Source organism: Labrus mixtus, chromosome 10 (genome assembly GCF_963584025.1).
Source record: "Labrus mixtus chromosome 10, fLabMix1.1, whole genome shotgun sequence".
Lineage (NCBI taxonomy): Eukaryota > Metazoa > Chordata > Actinopteri > Labriformes > Labridae > Labrus > Labrus mixtus.
The window spans coordinates 28,876,010-28,882,807 of NC_083621.1; the positions used below are offsets into that span (position 1 = coordinate 28,876,010).

Sequence of the window (6,798 nt, forward strand, 5' to 3'; positions counted from 1 at the left end):
ACGGAGAGATAGAGAAAAGGAGAGGGGGGGGGGGGGGGATGAAAATGAAAGTAGGAAAAGCATGGAAGGAGAGGAAAATGAATGAAGAGAAAAGAGGAGGGTGAGGGGTTTGTGGGAAGGGCGAGAGAGAGAGAGAGAGAGAGAGAGAGAGAGAGGGGGATGTGTGTGTTGCAGTGTGTCGCGGCTGAAGCCTGAACCTCCCTGCTCCATTTCACACTCTGTAGGTCCTGACGCATCGGCACTCAAAAAAAAAAACACACACACACACACACACACACTGTCCTTCTTTTTTGATTTCTAACACACAAAAACACACGCACACACCATTTCTACGCAGATAAACAAAGACGCACAAACACACACAGGAACGGCACGACCAGCATTCCTGCTGCTCTTGCCCTTGACTCTCTGCATCCATGATTTTTAAATCTATAACACCGGGGTTGAGAAATATCAAAGAAAAATTCCCGTCCGAAACATTTAAATGCTTTTTATAAAAACACGGAGCATTCACTTTGATTCTCCTCCCCTGGGCTGCTATTTTGCACCAGTGACCAACTTTGATAAATCTGTCAGAGAGGCACAGAGGCGAGTCGGGTCAAGAAGAGCTGATACAAGTAAAAAGTTAATTACACGACAGAATGTACTGAGGGGAGACCACTAGGGTCCCTGAAAGACCAAATTACAGAAAAAAAACTCAACATATTTTCTCTCCCATCTGCAGGATATCTGCTTCACACCCTGCTTTCATTTAACCATAATTTAACATGTTTGTTACCGTTGAACCACACAATAATTAAAGTGAAAAGGAGATTGTAAGCACTGTTAAACATGGTATTAAAAACTGTAATACATTACCATAAACATCTTTAAACAGATAAAGTCCTGATTAGTTTGGATGAAATCTACATTCTGCATATTAACCATTGACAGGGTGAAAGATATCCATAATAAGAGGAAAAACAAAACTCTGTTCATGATGAACACATTTTATGGACTTAAATGTCAGATGTTTGAAAGATCACATAATCTGCTAAATCCTCTTCACCATGTTCCTCTAACACTAACATGTGTCCCTGTCTACAAACCCCCCAGTGATGAGAAAAGTCCATCCTCTCCGTCTTCTGCCTGCTCCACTTTTCAGAAAATGTGTGCTCAAACAGGCCGTTTGGAGATTTTCCCTTCATGACATCACAAAGGGCAGTAGGCCCTCCCCCAGGTGGGTGACACTCCCACAGCTAGGTGTTTGTTCTGCCCTCTGAGTCTGCCTTCTCACCGTAAACAATAGGACATGGAGCGAGAAAGACCGAGTACACCCAAGCCCTTCCAGAGAGGGGGCGTGGTCAGACACAGCTCATTTACATATTTACAGGTACAGACACAGAAACAGTCTGTTCTGAGCAGGGCTGAAATAGAGGGGTTTATAGACATGATCAAATACAGGATCAGAGTAGATTTAGAACAAGAAACTTCACACACATGTTTTGAGGAGCTCTGACACTTATTTAAACTGGTTGAAGAGGAGGAGGATATGTGACCTTTAAGGATCCATCATACTATTTGGTTCCTTTGTTGGCAAGTTCACAGATTGGTTATAAATTGTTGGACATTATTATAATGTATGAAGGAGATGTTTGCCTTTGAATGATTTATGTTGCTGTAATTCAGACTGAAGTTATGTGTGTGCTACTTGATGTGTTTAGCCTCGCTTAGCTAAACAGACGAAAAGCAGGGGTGAAACAGCTAGCTTTACGTTACATTAGCTACAATCCATAATGTTTACTTCTCTTAAAACAAAATTGCTGCACAGCTGCTTCTTTTGGCCTTTTCCAATCACATATTTGAACAATTTTTGTAGCTACAAAGACATATTGACTAAAAACAATTAGTCATTAATAGGAACCAAGAAACTAAGCTATTTCATCTTCCCCAGCTACCACTCCTTGTGCTAAGCTAGGCTAATCACTCTGGACCCAGTGTTTCTCTCACACAGATCTATCTGATCTATAAATGGTGTATTCCATAAACATGAACCAGATTATTATTGCCTGTTTAATGAATATTAGAATATTTTAACTTGTTCCAAACTCAACTCAACTCCTCTAAGTCCCCGTGTCCACCTGGCGTTTTTTTCTCAGCGCCGGCGTCGTTTTTCAATTGTTTTCAATGGGTAGAGAGCGTTCGCTGCGGAAAGCGCAGCGCCCAGTGTCTTTTATTCCAAGTGCTCAGCCTTTTTTGTGCGGCCACTCCGAGCACTCAAGTTGAATATATTTAAACTTTTCAGAATGGCGTTGTTGACGTCACCGGCACTCTTTTCCAAATTTTTGATATTCGCCGTATTTCAGCTTCCTGTGGATCGTATCTTGTACCCACATCCTCCTCGCTCCGTGTCTGATCGGGTTATAAACCATCTCAAATATAAAACATGCAGTAAAAAGAAACCGGGCATTGTCGGTCATACAGCGGCCGTCGTCAACAGACTGTTGTCATAGAGACAGGACGGTGCAGCGCTTTTCTTCTCAGTGAACAAACGCTTCATACAAACACTCCTGAGCGCACAGCCAGCGCTTTTCTGCCCGGAAAAAAAGCTAGGTGGACACGGGGCCTAATGTGTCAGCATGACCCAACCCATCATAATACACATTAAGTACACAGTTGATTTAACTCTGTAACAGCTTTAACATGCACAACCTCTCGTTTCTGTTCACTCTCTGCACAGTGTAGTAGACGTGTGTCGCCCTTTTTATTTGTCAAACTGTCAGAATGTCGGTATAAAGGGGATTGTATGAAACATCTAACACTTCATTAGCACTTTTGTTTTGTATCATTTCTACATGAGAATATTTATGCTGTTGATTTTAGTCTTTGGTTCTTGTTTTTATAAGTATGTAGATAATGAATTGCTTGGGACCTCCTGGAGCCTCCTCCAGGTGTCCTCCAGGACTCCTCAGGTGTCTCCTCATGGACTCCCTGATCTGTGAGAAACGTTTCATAACATGATGCTCCTGCAAAGGGTGTGTTTTTTTTTTCTTCCTGTCTCGAGTTGAATGTTTTTCTGAGCACACACAGATGCACAAGCTCGTCACCGCTGGCATGCGTTGCCATGGCTACCCCGGTCTAACCTGGGCTGTTGCACCGCGGGTGATCCCAAAAGGTAAATGGAGCTGAATGATCTCCAGAAGTCTGATTCTTTTCAATACAGAAACACCTGGCGAGGGGGTGGCGGCCATTTTGCTGCTTCTTTCCCCCCGCTCTGCTTGACTGACTGACTGAACCTCCCCCTCCTCCATCCTCCTCCTTCACCTCTTATCCCGGCAGGTGCTTGGCTGAATGGCACATCATCGTCATGGAGATTGAGGCGATGACACGCACACAAACACACACACACACACACACACACACAGTCACAGACTCGGAATGAGACTTGCTTTCGCGAGCGAGCGGCTGCACAGTCTGACTCGATGAAAAGTTGTCTCTCCAGAGAGGAGACAGGCGCGTGGATTGAGCTGTCACAGGAAGAGAACTCTGCTCTGCTTTTTCATCCCTCTGTGTGAGAATGGACGCCTCTCTCTTTTCTCGTTCATTCTGTCAGATGTAAACCTTTCCTTTGGGTAATTCCAAACTAAAGTCGAGCTCAGGAGACAAGCAGGTAGAGATAAACGCACTCCATTTAAAGAACATTGACGAGGATGAAAACACTCCTATCGCACCCCATCCCCCACGTCCTGTCTATAAAGCATGTCAGTGTACAGTTCCAGAGTGAGGGAGGTGAATCTCCGCAGGGCTTTTCCCTCTCTCGCCCGTTTTAGTGTGTGGTCCATCCTAGCGCTCCTGTGCTTTCTGCCTGTCGGACTGTTGGTGAAACTTTGACTGTTTGAACCTCAGCTGGGCTTCCTCCTTCACACAGATAAAAAAAAAATAAATAGATCGGTGGTTGATTGGTTTTAAACTGTGTTGGTAAAAAACGTTGTATCTCCGGGGGGCCAAACATGCGGCTCCGCATGAAATCTTTCTATTTCTGATCATTTGTTGACATTTTGCCCTGCTGAATGTGCCCCCCCCGAGGGGATCTGAAACAGTCCATGCCTCTGCTGTGTTCACCTGTGAATAATAAAATAAATGTACAAGCTGACATTTCCTTACCTTGACTTCCAGCGTGTCTGTTCTTCTCTGATGACTTCTCATAGATCTGAAGGGTGTCTTTGTGTTGACTTTATTTGATTTTTATTTGGGGTTCTTCACGCCCACATGTTGGAATTAAAGCTCTTTTTGCACAAGTTTATCACACTTTTATCCCCTTTGAACCTGATTTCATTTCCTTTTCGTCGACTTATTGTGACATTAAACCCATATTTTAGAGTCATTTTGGTGACTTTCTTTTCAAATCTAAAACATTCTATAAGATCTTAAATAGTAGCCTAGTGGTTTGTGTGCACACCCCATGTACGGATTCTGTGGTCCTTTAGGCAGGCAGCCCGGTTCAAACCCAACCTGTGGCTCATTTCCTGCATGTTGTTCCCCACTCTCTCTCGTCCTGATTTTGGACTCTATCCACTGTCCTGTCTACAATAAGGTCATAAAGAAAACAAAATAAACCTTTAAAAAAATATTTTAAATGTATTTTTTGCAGTAACAAACCCTCCCCTCTTACATAGACTTCTGATGGGTGCGTTTGAATTGTCCCTCCTATCTCCTTTCACTCTCCACTTTACCTTAACCCCGGAAGCATTTAAGTGGCGGCCATGATAAGAGCCGTTTGAATTCTCTAAAAGTTAAGGAAAGGTGGGTCAATGCTTCCTTTATAACCTCCTTTAGCATAGGATACACTGGACCATTCTTTACCAAAGGAGATGAGATATGCTGCCCCACAATTCCTTGCGGCCGCAACATTTAAAGCGACTCGCGCATCCGACCGTTCACGAACATTAACGATGATCGTAAAGGGATGCAGATCATGTAAGTTACCATTGCAATAATATGCCTTGAACAACTTTCAACAATCTTTAACCCGTAGGCGAACTATGAATGTTATGCTGATGTTGTAAAACGATCAAAGTGAGTTGAACTTTTATTGCAGCCTATGCTCAGTTTTCATTCATTATTTATCCACTTTGAGTGTTTTGGCAGCCGTAAACAATATCATAAATGACGTTAAACTTTCCTTCAGTCACAGATGCTGAAACCCTTGCCTTGATTAAGGTTATTGAGATATTATGCAAAGCCATATAATCAGATCATAATCACCATAAAAAACATCACCCTGTCTTTCAGGTAAAAAGGGATCAGAGACATTTAGAGCCAGATGATGTTTTATTCAACATATTTCATTCAATTCAGAATGTTTTGTGCATTTCTTCAGTTGTACATTCTTGTCTTACATAAATGTAACAATTAATTTCATACTTATTTTGATGTTGATTTCTGATTGGACAGGAAGCTGATGGTTTCACTTTTCTTACTTGTAGCCTGGTAGTCTATATTTCTTTTATTTCAATCCCAACCTTGTGGTAATTAGGATTATTTCACCGGTAAGAAGGCACAGGGGAAAGTTTTTTAGATGTGTTTTTTGTAGTCCATTTTCAGAACATTGTAGTTTCAACACGGCGGACCCACGTCATTAACCTCCGCCGGCCCGTCGCATTTAATGACGTGGCCTAGTGGAAATGTGGTCGGATTGTCAGAACAACGAGATCGCCTTTCCCTAAGTCCTTTATGAATTCTCCTAACATCTTTCCTTAACCTCATGACGTTTTCCCCGGGGTTAAGGTAAAGTGGATAGTGAAAGGAGATAGGAGGGACAATTCGAACGCACCCGATGTCTGACACATTCTGGAGCTTTATTCTCTCCTGCCGTCGTCCTCAGATTACTCTGTACTGAATCATCGTCCCTTCCCTGATACAAATGGATATGCAGGTATAATTACGAGCTGCATAATGATCCGGTACTTGAAGCTAGAGCAGCCGAGGAAGTTTTATGGGCAAACATTTGGATGTTCTTTATGGGAGGAGTCAGTCCGCTGACCTCGGTCCACCTGAGCATCTGTTACTGCACAGAAATGAGAAAGAGAAAGTTCCTGAAAAAAGTGAGAGAGAAAAGGGGGAGAGGAGAGAGAGAGAGATAGCTGCTGATGCCTGCGGTTCATAAACTTAATCCATTACATTTTTAAATGTTTACACCGTCACTTTATAGTCACTGCTTTATAATCCAGTGTGTTAGATTACAGAGCAAACATGACATATACAAAATAACTCTGTATCTGGACATCCATTGGTTGGATGTTCAGTTTTTTGTTGAGATGTAACATAGTTTGATATCCATGTTTTACACACTGATTCCTCTATCCATCAAACAGCTTAATCCAGCAGAGCTACACTCTTACACTCTTACAACAGCTGGATGTGATGGTGGTAAATGGTAAATGGACTTCAGCTTATATATCACTTTTCTAGTCTTCCGACTACTCAAAAGCGTTTTTACACTGCATGTCACACCTACACATTCACACCCTGATGGTAGTGGTCATCAGGGTTAAGTGTCTTGCCCAAGGACACATCGGACATGTTGACCAGCTGGGGATCAAACCCTCGACCTTCCGGTTGAGAGGTGATGACTCTACCACCTGAAACACAGCCGCCCCTGGTCCTTTACGATACCACGTGTTTTTAAAACGATATGATCTCTGTTGTTAAAATGATCAATTGTGTCAAAATGTAGAGACACTTTAAAATACTACATCTATTTTATAAGACAGGTAGGAGGAGAGTGAGTAAGTGTTTGTGTTGTTGTGTCGCCGTGTC

General features: G+C 42.6%; 1 long non-coding RNA gene across 1 annotated transcript; it reads right to left on the reverse strand.

Moving 5' to 3' along the window:
• Positions 1-5,299: 5,299 nt before the first annotated feature.
• Positions 5,300-5,817, reverse strand: LOC132982514 (uncharacterized). The gene is made up of 2 exons (XR_009674713.1): positions 5,741-5,817; positions 5,300-5,622 (listed from the first exon to the last, which is right to left on the reverse strand). It is a non-coding gene; the product is annotated as an uncharacterized LOC132982514 (long non-coding RNA).
• Between the last annotated feature and the right edge of the window lie 981 nt (positions 5,818-6,798).